The sequence below is a fragment of the Pleurodeles waltl genome, chromosome 11 (genome assembly GCF_031143425.1).
Source record: "Pleurodeles waltl isolate 20211129_DDA chromosome 11, aPleWal1.hap1.20221129, whole genome shotgun sequence".
In the NCBI taxonomy this organism is placed as follows: Eukaryota; Metazoa; Chordata; class Amphibia; order Caudata; family Salamandridae; genus Pleurodeles; species Pleurodeles waltl.
Genome location: NC_090450.1, coordinates 384,908,591 through 384,931,950, shown reverse-complemented (window position 1 = coordinate 384,931,950; position 23,360 = coordinate 384,908,591). Strand labels below are relative to the sequence as shown.

General features: G+C 44.1%; 1 protein-coding gene across 1 annotated transcript in view; it reads right to left on the bottom strand.

Annotated features, from left to right (window-relative positions):
* KLHL6 (kelch like family member 6) overlaps nt 1-23,360 on the bottom strand; it is a 1,417,570-nt gene that overhangs the window by 492,604 nt on the left and 901,606 nt on the right. The window lies entirely within an intron of this gene.

Below are 23,360 nucleotides of genomic sequence, written 5' to 3'. Positions count from 1 at the left end.
TCAGCTCATCTATTTTTCATGTCAGAGAGGATCTGGAGTCCTGTATAGCATGGTGGCTAGAATTTGACATGTTTGAGGGTGAGGGGGCTGTAGAAGGGTTCAGTCTGCCATTGGGGCTGCAGTAGGCCTTGTATATTTGTCAATTCATCCCTGTAGGCCTGTGGCTCCAGTGTGTTTATACTTTCTCATAAAGTGAGACAAGGAGCTACTCAACCAGAGGAGGTGGACTTCCCCAGGTTGGACAGGCAGTGTCAGATTTGAGGCCCTGCCTCACCTCCAGTTATTAAGGCCACTTGGCTGGCTGTTGCTGTGGTTACTCTTATCTGTGGTGCTCCCAAACACCAAGCTGCACAATCCCCCCCAGCCTCCCCACTACCACAGGAATCAGTGCCAGCTGTGTGAAGGGTAGGCCAGTTGTCCTGTGGCTGTGCATGAGCACTTGGTCTTATTGCCACATACTGTTTATGGGGGAAGGTCAGATGTGTGCACTGTTGCATGGAAAGTTGTGGGAACAGTCAGGCCTGCAGGTCCGCCATTACAAAGGGCAAGCATAGCGTTGTTGTGCTCGTGTTGCGATTTAGCCCTACTGCCTCCCTTGGGCCACTTCTGTAACCTTTCACTTGCCGCAGTTCAGCATCATCTCGACAGGGCCCCTGCTGTATCTCCTAGTGCCGAGGATCTGCCCCTCTCGTAGCCATCCCCACACTGCTAAAAGAAGAGCATGGGGGCGTGGCACTCACCATTCCACAGGTCGCTCCACATCCAGGGTCAACTGTCTATGCCTCTGGGAGTCCTTTGTCCAGGGCTCCAACGTAGCTCTCAGGATTAATGGTGGGACTCTGCGGGCAGATGCCTCCACCACCACTGCGGCTTAGGGAGAGCGGAGCCGACCGCTGACACCAGAAAGGCCATGCTCCGGTTCGCAGCCTACTGATTTCTCCTGCTGCAAGTGCGCTCACGGTTTGTGTAATTCTCTATTAAAGGAGAGCTTCGGCTGAGCTAACAAAAAAGTGACGCCATGTATGGCGTTTTAGCCAAGCCCCTCTGTATCTGGGAACTTGATGGAAAGCTGGAATATTATCAGAGAACATATACTGGAGAGTAAAGGAAATTACCAGGATGCATGACACCCTCATTTCTATTGCCCTAGTGTTCGTTTTTTACTTTTGATTCAACCTTTCCATAGGTCCAGCTATTCTCTCCATATTTTTATCATGCTAATTTCCCTCTTCTACCTACATAATTCGTCTTGCCGAGTTACTCTCATTTGTGCATCCTTTCTTTCTCTCTTTGTAAGAAGTTCTGACTTTCCACCCCAAACCATGCTTTTGTTTTTCTTCTTTTTTCCAATTTTGTTGATGTATTCACTATCTCTTTCTTCAGACATTTTTTCTATTATCATTAAAAACTGCACTAATTCTATCTATACCAAATGTACTTCATATCTGTATCTTTGTATCTGAGCAATGTGGACAGTAAACAAGGCAGAGTAATTGGTCATATCATTGTACCTTGCTTCTGATCCTTCCTCATTGATTCCTTTATTTGTTGATAGCTGTGGTAATTCACCAGCTGGTTAGCATGCACATGTGCAGTTCTTGTTACTTTTACTGAACTATAAATCGTAGCATACTCTGTCACCCATGCACATTCCAGGCCTTGGTGACAATATTCAACAAGGACAGCATAAATGTATTTCTTAACTGTTTTATTTCTTTTATGAGGTTGAATGTACACACTAGACATAGGCTGAATAACAAGGACTGGAAACTACTAAACTTCCCCTATTATACAAATCTGTTTAAATATTATCATGCCAATTGCAATTGAGCCCTTACATCTACCATACCTTCTTTGTTTATAAGTTTGAGGAATTGAGCAAATGCTTAGAGGGCCGAGAGAACTCTTCCAACCACAGTATTACTTGGGATTATATGACGGAACACCGAATTAAAAACAACTACTAACCTTAACAACGAGGTCGGAACACCGACCTCGTCCTTACTACTAATGATTTTACCACAAATGCCTTAACAACGATATTTCGTTGTAAAGGCATTCCTGATAAAATCATTAGCAATAGGCACCATTCACCCTACATCCCTCACCCCACCCCCCCAACCCCACCCCAAAACCTAAAACGCCCCACCCCCCCAACCCCACCCCAAAACCTAAAACCCCCTGACCCCCCACCCACTCCCCAAAACCAAAAACGCCCCAACCCCACCCTAAAACCTAAAACCCCCTGACCCCCCACCCACTCCCCAAAACCAAAAACGCCCCACCCCCCCAACCCCACCCCAAAACCTAAAACCTCCTGACCCCCCACCCACTCCCCAAAACCAAAAACGCCCCAACCCCACCCTAAAACCTAAAACACCCTGACCCCCACCCACTCCCCAAAACCAAAAACGCCCCACCCCCCCAACCCCACCCCAAAACCTAAAACCACCTGACCCCCCACCCACTCCCCAAAACCAAAAACACCTCACCCCCCAACCCCACCCCAAAACCTAAAACCCCCTGACCCCCCACCCCTCCCCAAAACCAAAAACGCCCCACCCCCCAACCCCACCCCAAAACCTAAAACCCCCTAACCCCCCACCCCCTCCCCAAAACCAAAAACACCCCACCCCCCCAACCCCACCCCAAAACCTAAAACACCCTAACCCCCCACCCCCTCCCCAAAACCAAAAACGCCCCACCCCCCCAACCCCACCCCAAAACCTAAAACCCCCTGACCCCCACCCCCTCCCCAAAACCAAAAACGCCCCACCCCCCCAACCCCACCCCAAAACCTAAACCCACCACTTACCTTCGCCAACTCCCTTCTTTGTACCTTAACCACGCATGTTCGTTGTTCAGAACATACGTAGTTAAGGCACAAAAATACAAAGTCGTGGTTAAAAAAAGCGTTGTTACGCTTTCGTTAACCACGACTTTCATAATAAAAAAGTCGTAAAAAAGGATGTTTACCATTACTTGGTACTGGGAGACAAGGCTCTACCAACTACAGTATAAAGAATCTCTATTGACATATATCCTTGTGGTGCCACATTTTTTACCCTGCACTGCGAGCCACGCCATATCATGGAAAGCAGGAGGCAGGCCCAAGGGCCCAGTGACTCACAGCCATTCCAGCAGCAGCCTCCGTTCCTCTGTGCCTCGCAGGGCAGCGAGGCCGCAAGGAGGCAGGCAAAGGAGGAGAAGGGAAAAGCAGGAGGTTGGCCCAGTAACTCACAGGCAACCAATTGCAGCCTGGACAGCGTGAGCACGGTCCTCCACAGAAGTGTCCCAGACAGGCCTGGGTGCGACTTGTGGGGGGCAGCTGTGAAACCCGCTCACCACCGGCCCCAACAACAAGCAGCAACACTCTTAGAGGTTGTCCCAGGAGGTACCTAGTTGCCACCGGGGGGGCCACAATCACAAACACACCCACGGGGGCAGGCTCCTTGAAACAGCTACGCAGCTACAGAAACAGCAGGTACCAGCAGCAGCGGCAACAGCAGGTGCAGACAGTAAGCGCATGCGTGGGTCCCCGACCAAGCTTAGCAAGTGCTTAGCATAGTGCGCGTGCAGCAGTCGTAGGCGGCTGCCGCCGAGTGGCCACTCTGGTTCCCCGCAGAAGCAGCCCAGCCAGGCCTGGGTGCGGCTTGCAGGCACCGGTGAGACCCACTCGTTTGACCTTGCTCCCCTCGCTGACGGGGACCGCAAGTCAGGTGAACTCCAGGGGACTCCAGCCTCCCATCTCCTGTCACACTACCCCCACGATTACATGAGGAGAAGTAGGATACCGGGGTGTGTGGAACCGGCGTAGGTTAACCGGTATTGACCGTCCCTAACGAAAATCAGAGTTGATTTCTTTAGCCTGGACTCCCCCGATGTGGCCCTACCATGAATTTTTGGAGGGTTTTTGACTTTCATATTTGTGGAAATTTCCACCATTTAAAGGATTAGGTTTGTTATTAGGTCCTGACGAATCGCATAAGGTAATTCTTCTGTAATAAGCGAGAAACATGTTGACCAATTACATAGAGTAACACAGGGGACCCTGTGTGCTCTGTCTCTTGTATACTATTTCCCTCTAAGAGACATTACAACTACTACTATACCTACCTACATTTCTATGGGGTTTGTGGACATTATCCCACTAACTCCCCGTGTTTTGGTTTTTAATCTTGCCAGAGGCATAAGCACGAGAATTAAAATTATTAGTTCTTACCTCTAGGCATTTTTAATTTTTCTATATACCAATCCTTCACTTCATTGTTTTCGACCGGTTTCTCAATTCTCAAAAGATCTCCGGCAAAGAGCCCCCCTGCGGGGACCATCAGGCATTGCAGCGCCGGCCTGACGAGGAGCTGGCCCTATGATGAAGCGTGTCACCGGATGGTGAGTGAGGGCTCTTGCTTCGAAGAGCTTCGGTTCTCAGCTAATGACCAAACTATTTACTTGAAAGAAACCTACAGTACTAGGTGGAACCGTGTGTAATCTTTTTTGAATTATTGAGAAGTAGGAGTGCCTGCAGACCTCGAAATCCTCAAGGGGGACCAAAAGAAAGTTTTGTGAGAGCATGAGGACCCTCAGCTCCCTCCTCTTAATGGCACATAACACAATACAAAATTTAATGAGGAGAGAAAAGGCTGCACCCAACAAACAGGGGATGTGGGCCAAAGGAGGAAAAACAAAGCATGCCACAAAGCCCCAACTCACGCCACAGGTGTCACTAGAGGAGGCAACAGCCTCAACTGCTCCAAAGGAGGGTTCCCCAGGACCCCAGGAGAAGACACAAAGGGGAACCCAGAGGATGAAGGGTGGAACCAAAGGGATCTCAGAGTACTTTAAGACACTGGAGAAAAACACCAGCCACAGAACCATTCCCGGAGATTTAATCCAGAGATCCCATCCGGGATGGAGATCTTTCAGTGACAGTGCAGTCACCTTGGTAGCTCCTGGGGGGACTTCCCTCCAAGTAATAAAGCTCAAGAATCAATGCCAGAACTTTTACAACCAAGATCCCGGCCCCACTTGGATACCTCACACAACAAAACTGGGCATACTCTCTAGCCACTAAAGCAGCCATTCACTCTATCACCCACCATAGTGGTAACAAACAGAACCATAGTTACTGATGACCTTCCCATCAAAGGGCATTGCATTGAGGAAATTCAAAAAGGCAGCTGGGAAAATCTGGCCTCAAAATTATCAACCCTAAGGTCAAATTTTCCCAACCACCCCGGTGAGGCCTCTCAAACACAGTGACATAGATGAAGGGGACAACCAACTCACACCCACAAACAGGACCAACAACCAACCCCTCACAAACTCACTGCTCACATCAGACACTACACAAAATCAGAGACACATAGACTCTGACCCGCCTCTACTGGCAGAACAGGCCGCTTTAAACAAAACCCTCACAGCCATAACAAACACTACTATTTTCAATACAGACATACTACACATGCAAATTCAAATCTTGCAAAGTTTGGCTACCACAACTACGGCCATTGACAATAAGCTGGACAGATTAAATTTGCTGATCAAAAGAGCTCAAGCACAAAGGAGCTACCCACCCAGGGTTATTATTGCCACTACAGCCCAATCTTGAATAAACTGCAAGAATTGCCATCAATCATGTCTACAATAGTAGTAAACTTAAAACAGAAAGCCGAACAGTGGAAAAATGGCAGACTATGGACACATGATCAACTAACCCCAAAAACATCAAACAGACCACAAATGGGAGTCCCCAACATCGCAACACAGCCCGAAGCATTCCCAGAACACACACTAGGAGCAATAATGGAAAGTCCTGAAAAAACGCACACCAAAGAAGAAGGCCCCTTTCTTCCGGTTCTATCTAGGAAAAACAAGAAACGGCTAAGGAAAATGCAGAATAAACTATCAATGGGCCAAGGAATCAAAGCCCATTTTGCACACAGAAACTGGTGCAATAACCCATTGGGAGGAAACTCAGAAAAAGAGGCAAGCATCAAAGAGGAACTGATAAAACGCTTGCCACCCTCCCAATCGTCAGATATCAAAGGTCTGCCCCTGAGACTACAAGGTGACAGCTATCCTCAAAGGGAGCAGATATAGGAAGGAACTGTCTCTGCTGGAAGCAAGAACCAAGGAATTCCCTGTAACGCAGCAGCACCCGACATGCCCAGTGAACTCTAATCAAACTGTCTCCGGTCAAGCCCCCTTCTGCAGTAGGCGCCCTGCGGCTCTTCCCTTCAGATGTCATCCTCCGAGCCCTGGGTTGAGTCAGAGAGGAACCCGGGCCCCACCACGTCCCAATGGACTCACCCCACATCAACTAATCTAATGGAGCTTCACATGAACCAGGCCCAATTTGATAAATACACAATTTCCACCCAGGCCACCCATCCGGGTGCAGTCCGTGAGAAGACAAGGGATCAATTAAACGTTCCTTCCGCAACAGGTGTTTTTTCCTGGATACCAAGACCCTCAGGGCCCATCACAAAGACCACAGTCCACTCGCCTAACTCAAACTGCATACAGCAAGCACCCACTGATGAACAGCAAATGATAATCACCGATGTTGAAATTGCATTAGCGCTGCACTTTGCAAAGCCCCACACAACTGCACCCAATCCTCTGCAGAACTCAAAGGACATGGGGACTCATACCCCTATCTTTCAACACAAGTACAAATCTCAGGGCCCTTGGGACATCTTAAATAGAGGCAACCTCTTAAGAATCTGCAATGCCATCCCAGGGCTTGAACAACTAAACAGCAAAGATCTTGAGTACGTAGCCTTTCTAGCACCAAGCAAGAGCGGCACAAATGAATGCATGTAGTGTGCCTTAGCAGCTTGGAAAAAGTGCAGCTAATACTATCAAAATCTGAGGCATTTGAACTTTGGGATATAGAACTTAAAGAAGTGAACAAGTATCCAAGTTTCCTAATCTCGCATGGTACCTGGGGAAAATGAGATGGAACTCAGACAGCAAACCACAGGGACTTCACTCAGAGATCAATACTACAACACGCCAAGGGAGCTTCTTCCCTCTTCCCCCTGAGACCCAGAGAATTCTTAATCTCCATCACACAGGAACACCAAGTAATAAGACAAGACCAGGTAATGGACCTGCAAAAAGAGGAAACTAGTTGGAACAAATTTGTCTCTCGACCCTGACACACTCCTGTTCCTCTAGACAGGTGTGGGGACCTAGGAACACTAAATAACATCTCAAACGCCGGATCACAGCCCAAACATGCCCTGGGCAACACAAAAATAATATCTTGTAACGTAGCAGGGTTAACCAAAATCGCCTCAGACTCAAATCTGGATTCCTTTTTTGAGAAACTTCAATATCACCTGCCTACTAGAAACTTGGCGTGTGGAAGAAAATCCATTAGCGGAATTCCAAGAATTCTTTAGCCCAGCAACAAAAGCAAAAAGCAAGGGACACCCTAAGGACACCCTTTCTACCTATATAACCACAAGTAAAACATTAAAGGCAAGAAAAATCGACCAGCTTCGTGCCTACATGTTAACTGTCTTAATTGAAAACTGGGTTTTAGACCAGGAATCAACCTTGGTCATAATATTAAACATGTATATCAACCCCAATGCAATCCACAAATTGGAGTTATTAGCCACTACGGAAAACGAACTGCAATCTCTAAATGCCTCGTACGGGAGTACATCCTAGCTAATCACAGGCAATTTCAACCTAAGCATGGCCAACCATAGGTACAGGAGTCCAGAGAAGGAGCCTCAGATCAACGCCTGGGCATTCCACAGCAAGTATCACACTACATTGACATGGACAAATGCGATCACCCACTGGTCAGAGCCATGGAGGCTTTAGGGTTGAGGGCCTTGAATGGTCGCTTCCCCACAGACAACCCAATGAATGCAACACACATATCAAAGAAATCAGCTAGTACCCTGGATTACACATTTACATCCGTAACATTCTTCAAATACATTCAAGTTTTTAGCATAGAAGTAAGATGCAAAAGTGATCATCACCCGCAAATCATGGAACTCACGAACAACAATCATTACATGGCACAAATGCACAACATTAGGGCACAGGATCTAAGTAGCCATCTCCACCGAATAAGATGGTCAAACCTGTGCATGGGAAAATATGAGGCTTAGAAATCGAGCTTATCATCGAACCGATGGACCCAGACAGATATAATCATCAGATGGGAAGCAATGCTAACTTCACTAAGGGACCTGCTAGCTCCCTTACAATTGCACAGGCTCAGAATCCCACAGAACAAAAACCAATGGTTCACACAATCACTAAAGCAACAAAGGCAACAGCTCAACAAAGCTGCCAGAGCTCTAAAGAAGCAACACATGGACACCAGACACCACGGTCCTTTTCAAGCTTTAAGAAAGAAATACAAAAAGGCAGTCTGGGAAGCAAATCAGGCACACCGAGACCAGGAATGGATCAAAGTTGTGGAGGCATGGAAACAAAAGTACAGCCACCCTCTTTTGGTCTATCGTCAACCAACTGGAACATGAGGTGGTAGGGAACTTAAGCGACACCGTTCCAGAAGCAGAGTGGATCGAGTACATCTCCGAACTATATGACTGTCAGGAAGCGGTGGAACGCAACACGTGCTTAAACCACAACCCAAACTACATAACCTTCGAAGTACAACAGATCAAAGGATACTTCATGCACTGCAGAACCAATGGGGCACCCGGCCCAAATGGCCTCCCAACTGGAGTCCAACCAATTTAGTAATCTGTTCACCTCTTGTGTCCCAGAAAATAAAATCCTTGACTCCTGGAGAGGGGCAATTCTCCATCCAATTTACAAGAAAGTACTGTATGGGAACCCCAACAGCTATCGCTTGATCGCTCTCCTCAACACTGATGCAAATATATTTGCAGAGTGCCTACTAGTTGAGATAAAAGACTGGGCTACCAAACAGAACCTAAGCCCACCAAACCAAACACGTTTCCGTCCCTCATCAGGCACCACTGACAACCTGGTACTACTTGCATTCTTGGCAGAAAAATATACACAAAAGAAAATGGCCTTGTACATCTGCTTTGTGGACATTTCTAAAGCCTTCAACTCTATAGAACAGCATAGGTTGTGGAAAAAAATAGTGGATCTCAATATTCCCCTAAACTTGCTTTAAGGAATTCAGCTCTCATATTCTGACAACTGGGCCAGGGTAAAAGTTGGCTACAATGGAAGAGTCTCAGCAAAATGTCAGATAGGAAGAGGAGTAAAGCAAGGCTGCGTCCTAGCCCTAATGTTATTCAATCTATATCTTGCAGACCTGTGTGCACAGCTGAACTCTGCCAGCTCCCGTCCCCCCAAATTAGGCTACCAACTTCTAACCTCACTTCTTTATGCAGATGACATCGTCCTTTTGAACCTATCAGGCACAGGACTGCAAAAACTGCTAAACTCCCTAGATCAGTATTGCGAATCCAACAAGTTGCTGTTAAACTTGGAGAAAACCAAGGTAGTTATCTTCGGCAAGCGCATAATAAAGAAAAAGCAGTGGCTCTGTGGAAACCAGCTTGTGAGAAGAAGCAATAGCTACAAATATTTGGGAGTCTGGTTGCAGGAAAGGTGATCACCCCTCCTGCATTTAAATACCCTGGAAGCCAGAGTGGAATTACAACTTTCAGCACTTCAAAAACTATTGACGAATCTGCAAAGTCCAACCTGGAGGCTGCTCCTCACGGTGATCAGAGCAAAGTTCCTGCCCTTCCTGGTATACGGCTTAGAAAGGTATTCCGGCAAGTTTAATGATTTCTTGAACATCGCTCAGAGTAAAGTTTTCCGACTTCTCTTCAGCCTACTACATAGTTCCTCACCAACACAAATCAGACTGGAATTCGGGCTACAAGACCAAGCTATGGTACAGAATGAAGCTATCCTCAAATATGCCTCTCTATTAAGACATGCCTTCCTAAACACTATAAAAGCACCAATCAGGAAGGAACAAGGCCTCAACTCGCCTGGGGACTCAAATTCATGGTCCCTACAAAATTGCCTTAGCAATCAAGCAACTTCAGGCAGAAGAGCTGTGGCAAAAGTCACTACCACACAAAATATTTAAGAAGCTAATAAATAAGAAAATCAAACAGCTATCGTGGAGCAAGGACAAAGACAATTTTAGGTCATGGTCCCACTCATGGATGACTATAAACACGTACAAAATACCAACAGCACAGGCATAACTGAGAGAAACTCTAAACAAATTCTTAAAAATAAAGGTGCTGCACGCCAGGTTGGGTCTTCTCCCCTCACTGGACATGGTCCTAAAATGGAGCAATCCCTCACAAAACGGGAAATGCAGGCTATGTGTATATTGGCAGGAAGTCTTTCTACACCTTCTATGCATAAGCCTGGCTCTGTCACCCTGGCGCAAACTGTTCCTCAAAAACATGTTCAACGCAAATAACATTTGATCATGCAGAAAAGCCATCTTATTTTGTGTCAAAGGATTGACACTTCAGCGTATTTGTAGCAAAATGTATATTAAAAGCAGAACTCCTTTTAAAGCATGCGTTAACAGTTTCTGGAAACTGAGGGAGATATTTAGCTCGAGATGAAACAACCAGCCTAGATGCAGAACATTACGGATTGCACAGAATGCGAGAGGCAGTTTTTAAGTTATCATAACCCCTGATGAAACAGCCATCCTTTTAAGTGGACTTCCTAAACCTTGGCTAGGGTCTGTTGTTTTTATTCTGAGTGAGCTAGAAATACCGTTGGTTGTTTCCGGTCTACCAATTTTACCATTTATGTAAATTGCTGACTGCAATGATTTTTATTAATTATGCAATAAAGGTATATCATATCATATCAACTACAGTATTCATTTCTACTGGGAGACTGAGCTCTACCAACTCCAGTAATTATTTGCGATTCCATTGGTGGCCCAAGCCAATTACATTTTTGTGATGTGCCAAATTGGTCCGCGGGTGATTCTTTGAACGAGAATGTACTGGTAACAGAAAAAATGCCACTCGTACAAATATAGCCGTGTAGAGACCACAAAACCTATTTCGCATATTTACATGGAACAATTACTAGTTAAAGGGATATCACACATTACATCTTTTGAAGACACACAACAGGCATACCTTTAAGCTTCAGAATGATCCTTGCTTGTGAATAAGGCATATTTGCCCCTTCTGAGAGATGCTTTCGAACGCCGATTCTAGCCCTGTGTTTGGCCTCACTGACTCCGTTTTGTCCCACTTGCCCAGAGTCATTTTGTTCACGTTCATTGTTTGTTATATAGCTTTGACTGGTTTCCTTATTCTAATTTTTTGTGTGCCTTCTGGCAATAAAAAACTGCCTACAGCGCTAAAACCCTCCTCTCATTCAAAACATCTCTGGGGTACTGTCCTCGATCAGACAACTTAGCATAACATCTTTTCTATTCCAATGTACCAGTGTTACTGCAGTTCAAAAACACAGTCTAAAGATTTATCTATACGAGGAGCATTTGGTCCATTCATTAGGATTGCCTAATCTATTGTGTGAGCAAAAAGCCCAAATCATCACAAGCACCTAATTTTCTCCAGATTCCTGGACCGTTCCCCTGCCTGTAATCTGAACCACTGCTACCACTGTTTGACAATCGGGCTTCCATGTACCGCACTCTGTTGCTTGCTAACAAGGTGTGTGCTAAATAAATACATACAGTATATACATTTACCAAATACCTGAAGTTGTGCTCCTTGGCCCATTTCAGTTCACATGTCAGTCAACTGTTTCCCACTATGTAACCCGGGCCTAAGTTCATTTTTTAACGTGTTGAGGTAGTGGCCATCACACACCTACACATTCCTAAGAAACAATGAAATCACTTACACAGTCATAACAGTACAGTATTGAAATAACACAATACAGGACCAACAAGACAGTAAAACTGTATAACAAAAACAGCAACACAACAGTAACAACACAGCATAATAAATAGTGTAACCACGAAAACGCAGTACAACGATAACACATCATCAACACAAAACACAACTCCGGGTAGGCGGGACTAGACGGCAGTGAGCTGGTCTTGCTCAACACTGGCCTCCGGTGCGGAGAAGCTAGCCCATTGAAATCCTTGGAGTGCAATTTTGTCTTTGCAGTTTCATTTAGCACAAACTCAACTCGAAGGTACTGGAGTAACTTACGTGAGCAGCAGTCATACTACACAAGGACACATTTATTTTTAGGTGTGTCTGTGTGTGTGCTGTTTTGTTGTTTTAGGCAGAGGGAATTAAATTGATTTGCCCACAATTGCAGGCTACTGAACCTTACTGTATACATTTAATAGGAAATATGTTTTTATATTTTTAAGTTACCATCTGTCACTCTCGTTTGTTTTCCTCATTCTTCTAAGACCTGAAGCTGATAACTGTGGTAACTCTTTAGTAGCTTGGTCTATCTAAACATGATGAGTCAAAGTTAGAGTTATTCAACTAAATTGAGGATCAACACTGTTCCTGACAATGACTATTGGCTGCACTTCTCTCATCTGGGCTGCTACTCGCTAGACAGTATCCTATGGTGTGCCTTATTTGATTGTGCCCGACTTCAGACACTGTTCAAAGTGAATGGACTAGGGCTTCTCTCAGTTGTTGTCAAAGGCTTTGCAGGAGCAATGATCTCCGCACGTATACCTTTAGGCTGTCAGCCCCAGCAGCTGAGCAAATTGAGATTTTCCTAGCCTTGGTGTCTGAAAGGCTAGATTTTATTAAAGACACGGAGGCGATTATTATGCAGTCTTTTCTTGCTTTTATTTTTACAGCACCCAAGAAAGAAAAACTACATTTCCCAAGAAAAGGGAGAAGCAAAACTACAAAGTGACATCACAATGGGGCACAGCCAATGGGACATCGAGTACAGCTATTAGTATATTGACTGCGAACAACAAGACCTCTTTTCTTCATGCGAATTAAAGAGGATGATAAGTAACAAATAAAACAGCATAAAATATAGCCATAACAGCGAAAATGTCCACAAAACAATCTTGAAGTTGGTGAAAGGAGAGACGAGCCCAAGAAGGGGAACTGTCGAAGAAGCCATCTTTTCTGAAGGGAGAACATTATGTGGATTAGGCGGAACCAACGCTGGAAGAAGGAGTTGGAACTAAAATAAAGAGACAGGGAAGAGTTAATAAAGTGGAGGGATAATACTCGCCTCCGTGTCTTTAATAAAATCTAGCCTTTCAGACAGCAAGGCTAGGAGAATCAAAATGTTATTACAAGACCGGAGGCTCATATTATGCATGTTCAAAGCATAGCAATAATAGAATCTGAAACATGAGAAAATGGTTTACAATAAAAACATTTAAATGTATTTTAATTGGACCAGTCTGCAGACCTGAGAATATCCTGCAAATGAGGCTCCATCCCAGAAAGCTCGAGAGGCCATAGCTCCCCTAGCAGAATGTGCTCCAAAGGAATCAACATTAATCCCTGCTAAGGACATGATCCATCTGACCCACCGGGCTAAAGTAGAGGCAGAAACAGTTTTATGAGGCTTTTGAAAAGAAATGAGTAACTGGGATGCAAAGGAGGGTCTCAGGTCTGCAGTACAATTCACATAATTCTTTAAACAGTTTGCAACACATAATTTGGGTTGAGAGGGAAAATACGGATAATGAACAGAGGCAAGGTTAGTTTTAGTACGCCTTCGGACCTGAGAAGAAACACCAAGAGGAGAAAAGAAAAAGGAGGACACATCCAAAGCTTTAACATCTGAAACATGTTTAAGGGAAATCAGACATAAAAGAATAGTCAGACAGTTGATTAAGGGACAGGAAAGCATTATCCGGCCAACCAATGAGGAATCTTAATAACACATTAACATCCCACATTATATTATACTTAGGAGATGGAGGAAAAACATATCTTACTCCCTTCAAAAGCTGACAAACGAGAGGATACTCACCAATTGGTCTCCCATTGACTCTAGAGTGTTCAGCATAAATAGCCGATCTGTAAGTATTAATAGTATGGTAAGCTTTACCCTGGGAAGCCAGAGAATCAAGGAAATTCACAAGCAATACTACATCAGCTGAAAGGGGATCTGAATCCCTGTCCATACACCAGCTGCACCAAACGGCCCTTGCAGATTTATAGGCCTTGGTGGTACAAGGGGCTCTAGATTGTTGGATGATTGCGAGAGCCTCTTCCGAAACTCCTGTGGTTCTCCATGACAACCCAAAATCTTCCAAGCTATGAGAAAGAAGGAGCCGCCGAGGACCATGTTGTGGCAATGGCCCTGGGGATCCAGCAATAAGTCGGGCCGCTAGTTCCAAGAGAGTTAGATACCAAGGCTGAGCCTGCCAGAAGGGGGTTATGAGAACCAGAGAGGATTGCTGTCTGCGTGCCTGTGCAAGGACTCGTGGAGTCAAAAGGAAAGGAGGAAAACCGTAAAGAAGGGATGATGGCCAGATCTGAAGGAAAGCATCCGTGGCGAGAGCCTGCAGATCCGGTCTACAGCTGAAAAAGGAAGGGAGATGAGAACTGAGGCGTGAAGCAAAGAGATCTATGGAAAGGTCGCCAAAGATGGAAATAAAAACGATTGAACACTGAAGGATGCAGCTGCCAATCGCTTCAGTCCTGAAAATGTCTGGATCACCAGTCTGCAACTGTATTCAATTTGCCTGGCAGATAAACAGCTCTGACTGAGATGTTTCGAGGCAGACAATATTCCCACAGATGTTTTGCTAGGGTTGATGAAATCCTGGACCTGGTGCCCCCTAAATGATTGATGTACCTGACGGCAGTAGGGTTGTCCATTCGGAGAAGGATGGTACAACTTACCTTGTCTTTTGTATAGGAACGGATGGCAAAGGAACCTGCAAGCATCTCTAAACTGTTGATGTGCAAGAAGGACTCCTTCTGAGACCATGCGCCTCCAGTCTAGAACTGACCACATCTTGCGCCCCAACCAATCTGACTTGCATCAGATTCTAATGCAAGATCTGGGGCGGCAGAGAAGATAGTTCTCCCATTCCAAGCATCTAGATGCGTCAGCCACCAAAGTAGTTCCGCTCTGGACTCGGGTTCTAGAGCAAGAGGATCGGAATAAGTAAGGCTGTTGTGAAGGTGGCGAATCTTCAAACGTTGAAGGGCACGGTAATGCAGAGGACCTGGGAAGATAGCCTGAATCGAAGAAGCAAGAAGCCCTACTAGGCGAGCCAGAGTTTTGAGGGAGACAAGGGGAAGAGATAAAGATTGATGAATTTCCTTTTTGATTATTGAAACCTTGTGCTGGGGAAGTTGAAGAATAGAAAGAGTAGTGTCTATAAGACAACCGAGGAATTCCAGTTTTTGAGAAGGAACAATGGCAGATTTTTGAAGATTGATAAGGAACCCCAACTTGAGGAGAAGATTTTGACAAAGCTGCAAGTGGGAAAGAAGCACATCTCTGTCTTGAGCCATAAGGAGAAAATCGTCTAAATAAAGGATGAGGCGGACACCGTGAGATCTGAGGAAAACTGCTACGGGCTTGAGAATCTTGGTGAAACACCAAGGGGCCAAAGAGAGGCCGAAAGGCAGAACCTTGAATTAATAAAAGGAGTCTCCTCATTGAAATTGGAGATATTTCCTGTGAGAGGGATGAATTGGAACCGAACGGTAAGCATCTTGAAGATCTAATCTGACCAACCAATCGTTTTGTAGAAGAATTTCCCTGAGATGGAGGATAGTCTCCATTTTGAAATGGCGATAGATTATGAAATTGTTGAAATTCTTGAGATTTAGAACTAGTCGAAACTTCTTTTTTTTCTTTTGGACCAAGAAAATGGTGCTGAGAAAACCGGAAGAGTCGAGCTGAACTGGCTCTATGGCTTGTTTGGAAAGGAGAGATTGAATCTCGTCGTGGAGGAGTTGGTGTTGTTCTTGAGAAAAAACTAAGAGAAGAGGGAAAGAAGATTGGAATGAGGGGTGATAAAACTCTAAGAGGTAACCCTGAATGGACTGAATCACCCAAGGATCTGATGTGAGAAGCAACCATGAATTTACAAACAAAGCTAACCTGCCTCCTACTGGAGGTAGGCCAGAATTGAAAACACTTACCAGACAATTGTTCTCCTTTATTGGAGTATCCTCTGCTCCGGTAACCTCTTGAACGGCAGGGGTAGAAGCGAGGCTTATATCCTGAGTAGGAATCAGGCTGGTACTGCTGGGAGTAGGAGTCTCGGTTGGGGAAAACCTGTGAGGAAAAAATCTTCTTCAACGAAAGTTGAGCCTTATCGAGAGTGGCAAAGGTGGAGACATACTTGCCAAGTTCCTTTATAAAGGAATCTTCAAAATAAATGCCATTAGCCAAAGGGCCCTCTTCCTTAGAAGCCAACGATGCCAACTTGGGCCCAATCTTAAGCAGTAGACTCTTCCTTCTTTTGATGGATAACTGGGTGTTAGCATTGCCCTGAATACAAATAGCACGTTGTGCCCAATTAGAAAGAACCACGGGGTCTATCGGAGACTGCTCCATTTTTGCCTCTTCTGCCAAATCGAGAATTCTGGTTAGAGGACCCACTAAGTCCAACAGCTTATCCTGGCAACCAGACCAGGCTCTATCCACTCCCTTCTTGGGATCTTTGCCATACTTTGTAAAAAACATAAGCATGTTCGGGTCAATTGCAGGAGTAGCTGTAGCATTGGTAGATAAGGAAGGGCGGGGACACTCGGACTTTAGTTTATTCCTGGTCACCTTGTCTAAGGAATGACTTAAATAAAAAAAAACATATTCTTGGACGTGGTCAGTGGGAAACTACTCTTTAGAGTTGGCATGAACCATGAAGGTAGGGTCGAACATGGGTTCACCAGAATGGTCCGCTAAAATTTGAGACACAGGGTGAGCGGCACCACCGTCTGAAGGAGAAATTTTCCACCTTTTCTCCAGAGGCCCATAAACATATTGATCCACAGATCTATGCACATCATCATTATATAGGGAATTATTGTCATCATCATTATCCGTGTCTCTCAAATGGGTAATGTGGATGGGGGATGAAGGCAGCCCTGATTTTGTAACCTCTCGGGTGGAAGGACCAGTAGAAACACCTTTTGGGGGCCCCGGAAGGGAGGCTGCATGTTTCTTGCCTTTGGTAGAAGGCACTTCAGTAGAAGAAATTATTTTTGAAAAAGAAGCTTCCAAAGTCTTTGACAAATCCAATATTGAGACAGACACAGCCTGCTGAACAGAATCTTTTATACAAAATTTAAGGATTCTTGGAAAAACTGAGTGTCTTCCTCCTCAGTCATAATGAAATAACACCAAAATAATTATAAAACTGAATAGAAAAACTGGTAACTAAAGTTATCCAGGAAAAACAGGGTTAAAATCTAACCTAGGAGGGCAGGGTGGCCTGGGGCTAGAGGCGTGTCGAAATACCAAAGCTCAGTCCTACTGCAACAAGAAGAGGCGGTAACCTGGAAGCCAAACCCATCCCAGGGGAGAAAGAACCAGGAAACGAGCGAAAACGGAAGATTAATTGCCGTCGGGAAGCGAGCGGAGCAGTCAGTCATGAGACTGAGGAACGTTATGAAGCGTTTCCAACGGCCAAAGACGACCGTTGGAGGACGTGAGGCCACAGAATGGCACGCGCGCAGTAACACTAGCACGAGGAATACACAGCAAATACAATAAGGTATTCAATGGCATATAAAAAATAAAAAACGATTAATAAATACAAGAAACACTGTAATATGAAAGGATAAGAGCAATGAGTACTTATCTTGACTACGAGCAGCAAGAAAATAGGTCTTGTTGTTCGCAGTCAATATACTAATAGCTGTACTCAATGTACCATTGGTTGTTACCCATTGTGATGGCACTTTGTAGTTTTTCTTTTCCCTTTTCTTGGGAAATGTAGTTTTTCTTTTTTGGCTGCTGTTAAAATAAAAGCAAGAAAAGACTGCATAATATGAGCCTCCGGTCTTGTAATAAAATCTTAATCTAAAGTCCCCTAATCTTGATAAAGTGAAGCGCAGAAGAATGAACTCAGAAAGGTCATGGTAGAAGACTCAGAGGATCTCAAAGGGCACAAGTGTCTCAATTAAGTTAGGTTGGAGGTTGGGGGGGAAGAAAGTAAATAAAGCAATACAAGCCAATGTCCGACTTACTGAGACTTATCCATAGGTTGCTTCTAAGATGAAGATTCTGATTAGTAGTATCTCCAAAAATTGTCTTCTCTATGGTTCAGGCTGATTAAAATCTGAGCTAGTTTGTAATGGAGGTTGTGTGTACCTCGAGGCAATGGACCTGGTCTTCTGAGCAGTGTAGTCCACTTGCCACCCTTTGGAGTTAGTGCAGCTGTAGCCACTCACTGAGTGGTACTGCGGGAGGCGACCACAAGATTACAGTCGGGAACACACTGACAAAAGTGAGTAGAGCCACGCTCATGCCATCCAGGTTTGCAGGCATTCAGAAGGTGCCCCAGAGCAAATGTCAATCAAGGCTAAAGTCAGGCCTTGTATCCATCTCAGGCTGTCCCCAGCCTCAGTCTTTGTCTAGAGTAATGCTCTTCATGGCAGGCTGGAGCACCCATATTAGAGGCACAAAGAGGTGTTAGCAGTCTGCATCTGAATATCAACTGCCACACTTGATAGTGATCAGGAAGAGTGACAAAGTGTTTCCCCTTTTCTAAAGTACAAATGGCGCTCTCAGAAAGGATACTGCAGTCCTCTATATCAGAAAGTACTTAATCAAATTTCCAAGAGAAAGCCAGCGTCCTCTTTCCCCACTTCGTGTCTGGGTTCCCTCCCTCCAGTCTAAGGAATGCCAGCGATGCACTTCCACCATCTGTACACATGAACAGGCAAGGTCTTCCAAAATAGAGCCCACAAACCTGTGTCATTCTGGCTCAGGCACTCAAGCAACGCATACAAAACTCCAAGTAATATACATAACACGTCCAGACAAACTGGATCTCATATTTAGGATTTTTAGTTCACTGTCAGCAGGGTAACTTTAGATAAATGGGCTAGTAGGCTTCCATTCACATGACACAGATAAAAGGCCTTATTACACTATAATCTGTACAAAACACAGTATGCTGCCACCTCCGCTTTATGTGTGAACCAGTTACAGTGACAGCAGTCCTCTTGTCACCACAGAGGGCTTGGTGCATCCCTCTAGGTCCAGGTCTACTACAGGACCACTCGTAAGTCAGGGGCAGGCCTAGGTTTTTGCACACGTCCTTCATACTTGTCCATGGGGCAGGTTGCTTCATGAATCTACTTGTCCTGTAAACAAATCTACTTGGCCCTTTGGTGCCATGTAGTGCGGTGACAAATTATGGCAGCAATCTCATTACAGAAAAGCTCTCATAATAGCTTCTCTGATTATGGCAGGACTACTACTATAGTAGGACTTAAATGCTAGCAATTTCCTTACTATGCCACCTTTTCGCAGATCTACATATTGGGGCTAGAGGTAGCAGAAAATAATAGTTTCAGGGATAGAATGCACTTCTGAGTCTGTGCAAACCTAATAACTTGCATGCATTAAGGATTTTCACCAGTTCTTCTCTAAGTTTTTCCTACACTGAGAAAGGTTTGAAATTTACTCCTGACAAGAGCAGAAATAAAAGTATTCCAGGGTCGGGGATTAAGTGGTTGGAGGGAAAATGAACTTGTAAACACTCAGCAGATGTTTGCATGGGTAAACTGCATGTACATATTTCTAGGAGTACGATTTCCTGCTCTAGTTCTGTAAATTCTTGTGAATTCACGAAAAATGTAATTCTGCTCTAATGCAAAGACATATACCATGGTTGCACTTTTGTGACCTTCTTCAAGAATTGGGCACTAATTAGGTATGGCGTTAACCAAGACCTTTTGGTTTTATTAAAACTCTATCTCTCTCTCTATCCATCTGTCGTCTGACTTCAGCGTGAGTGAAAGCATTCTGCTCTTTCACAAGGAGCATATCAGCACACAAAGTCGTTTTGTTCAGTTCTAGGAACCATTGTGGCAATGTGTGCTTTTTCAGACCAAAATATTTGTGCTTTTCGCCAATGTTTGTTCCAGTGGTGAGGGCCCAGCTGCTCCCACAACAATAACGTTTTACAAAAGCCATGTCAAAACAAGGCACACATTGACAAAATCAAATGACTGCCCACCAATGTTAGACCTATTGGCTTAGCCAATGCTTGTGTATTTTAATGGTTTCCATAATCTTGTTGAAAGTGGATAACTGATTTTTCATTATGGATATTTTTTGTAAATAATAGCATGCATCAGCACATTTTACTAAGTGATGCCTCAGAGAAATGGTACCTAAAATTTCACAGCAGTTTAGCAAAACATTTTTTTCCTAGTTGCATTTTTTCTTAACATTTCATTTTGAAAACAAAGAATCATCAATCCTGCTCTCAAGTTGCTGAAGTTTGCATTTTATCAGAGAGCCTTCTGGGAAGATTATAAGTAGCTTCATATTGTTAAACTTTGCAGACCTGTGTACACATTTTTTTTTAACTGGAACCACTGTCAGTAGTGCAGTCCAGGCTCACAACATTTATTTAGAACGCTCACCCGGATACTAAAGGCTTTGCATTATTGAACCATAAATACAAGTTGAAACATCACAATTGTATGGACCCAAACACTACCTCAACTGCAGACAATATTCCATTCCCTGCTCCATAGTGTGGTACTGTGAATTGGCAAACAAAGAGTCTCTGCTGTAGGGGGTCGAGCCTACTTGCCCCAGGGACAAAATAAACAGGAAAACTTGTTCTCCTTGACCCTAAAAAATATGTCCTGAGCGTCGGGCTATAGGAATTCAGCACACTTGCAGATGGATAAAATAAAATGGTGTTGGAAATATGCTTTATCCCATTATCTTAGCAAGAGGCCAGAGTAGTAATGAGCTGCATATTGTACCACTCCCTAACATTATTAATCAGGGCGGTAAGATTCTGTCAAAATTGATGGCAACTTGACCACAAAAGATACTAGAAGGCTTGATAAATGTAGATTAACAGAGATTTTTGTAATGAATCAATATTTGGATCTAAATATTACAGCTTTTGTATAATGTATTAACTAAGCAACTACTTCTCCCCCTCCATTTATGGCAGTTAGTCAACACCAAAAAAGCTTCTGATCTTGTTAGATGGGATGAGCTAGGATCTGGATTTAGACGATAAAACAAGGTCCATTTTATGGCTTCCAGAGAGGCAGAAAGATAACCTAATCTCCCAGATCAATCTGGAAGAGGGAAAGAAGGTTATTGGGCTAAAGGAAGGTAAGAAAGAAACACACCACACCAGTGAAAGTCCTGCTACACTAGAGAACCTCCATGCCTAGAAAATTGCCAGACACCATCTTGCTAGTTCGTGGCCCTTTTATAGTGACCAAGAGGTGCTGTGCTCTCTCTAATGGCCCTGACCTGGAAATATTTGTTCTTAGCCCTCGGCTTGTGAGCCAGCTGCCAAGTGCCATTAGACCACAATCTTCAATCGTGTCTGGTGTCTTCTTTTCTTCTTTCCCCTGTCAAGCCAAACTTGCACTTCTGTCTCTTTCTAGTGTGTTCCTCAATGAAATCCTGACAGGTACCCACTTGGAAGGTTTGGTTTCCTGAGGAAATGTGTTTGAGGCATTCAGGATTTTTATAATGAACCTACTGCCCTAGTTATAACTAACAGGATTTTAAATTATACATTTGAAATAGGATGTGGTACCAAACTTAGTGCAATGACAACATCATAACCACACAACACAAATAGAACACAGGAATGCATCACAGCGAAAACTCAACATTAGTACCAGACAACATCTATTACCTACTTATCTCCACCACTCACCCACCACTGACCACTAAGTTCATGGTATATTTACTAATGTAAATTCCCATACAGGGCAAGTGTAGATTGTGAGCTGAAGAAATATGCATTTGGGGTTTTCAAACAAAAAATGTGGATTCCAATTAATGTGCATAGGACACTTCTACTTGCTAAAAGGAGACTACAGTGCTCACAAGTCCCTTAGCCTGTCCAAATCCCTTGTCAGTCCATATAACGAAAGTGACCTCTCAAGAAGTTCCTAGCTTTAGACTACGTAGCTATGCTTCATGTATATAACCTCAAAATACACATTATTTGTGGTGAATATGATACTTTCAATGCCTCCGGTTAGACCAGGTGCTGTACTGTTTGTTACTTTGCCTTGTTCATAAATGTATCATTTTGTTTTTTCAGTTTTATTTGCAGAACTATATACTTGGATATATCGCTCCTCTTGCTTCATCTGTTCAGCTTATTTCACTGCAGCTACCAACTGCAGAACATTTGCCTGCACACAATTAAAGGCAAATATACACTCCAGTTTCTCAAAACCAAGAGTCCAAATCCGTTAGGTCTGGTGTTTCCCACTAGCCTTTTGGCTGTGTCACTTTTATTGTTTGTTTGTCATTGTTTTTGTAAACTTGTATTGCTGTAGAATGAGCCCTCCTTAATTTATAAAAAATGCATTGCCTAAAATCAAAAAAAGCATTTTGGTCTCAAAAAGCACACACTGGCATAGTGGTCTATGACATTGAACTATTGTGTATGCAGATGTGCTGCTTATGAAAGGGCAGAATGCTGTCACTCACAGTCCAGTCAGTTAATGGCTGAAGTAAGCTGACCCATTGCCCCAAACTGTAGTCATCAAAAGAAAAATGTGAATGACAAAATAACACATCAATAGATGAAGAGGGCTGCCTGAAAGCCCCCCCCCCAAATATATTATACATTCACTTTCGGTAGAATCAAAAGGTCTTGGCTAACGCCAGACCTAAATATGAAACGTGCACGTTTCACCCTGGAGGCCAAAGTTAAATTTGACCAGGACAGGCGCAGCTGAATGTATCTCTACAAATAAGCAACTGCCCAATGTCTTTCTTTTCGTGATTTAGGAAACTGGTAAATTTATTCATCGTAATTTCAATGTAAAGAAAACAAACACGCTTTTTGTAATACGACATAGTACATAATGTACAGAAAGGGGGCAAGTGAGAAGGGAAGTTGTTGTATGGTGGCAACGGGGATTACTTGAAATGTATGAACAATACAATTCCTTCTTCAAACAATGTATTTTACACACCGTAAAGCACAACATGTGGCAATGCGCAAATGTATTTAGTTCAACCAAGAAACAACTGTTGCTGCTGTTGCACTTCCCACTCACACCCAGTAAACATTCATAGGATACTCCCTAGTCGAACCTTCAGTGTCAAAATATTGAACAGAGTTTTGCAATTCACAGATTTCCAAATCCGAAGCACTACCCTCCCTGCCACTAGCTCATAACTAAAGGTCTCTTTTACACTAGCCCAAGCACACCAAAATAAATACTTTTACGAGCACGTAAGTTCTTCCCAGT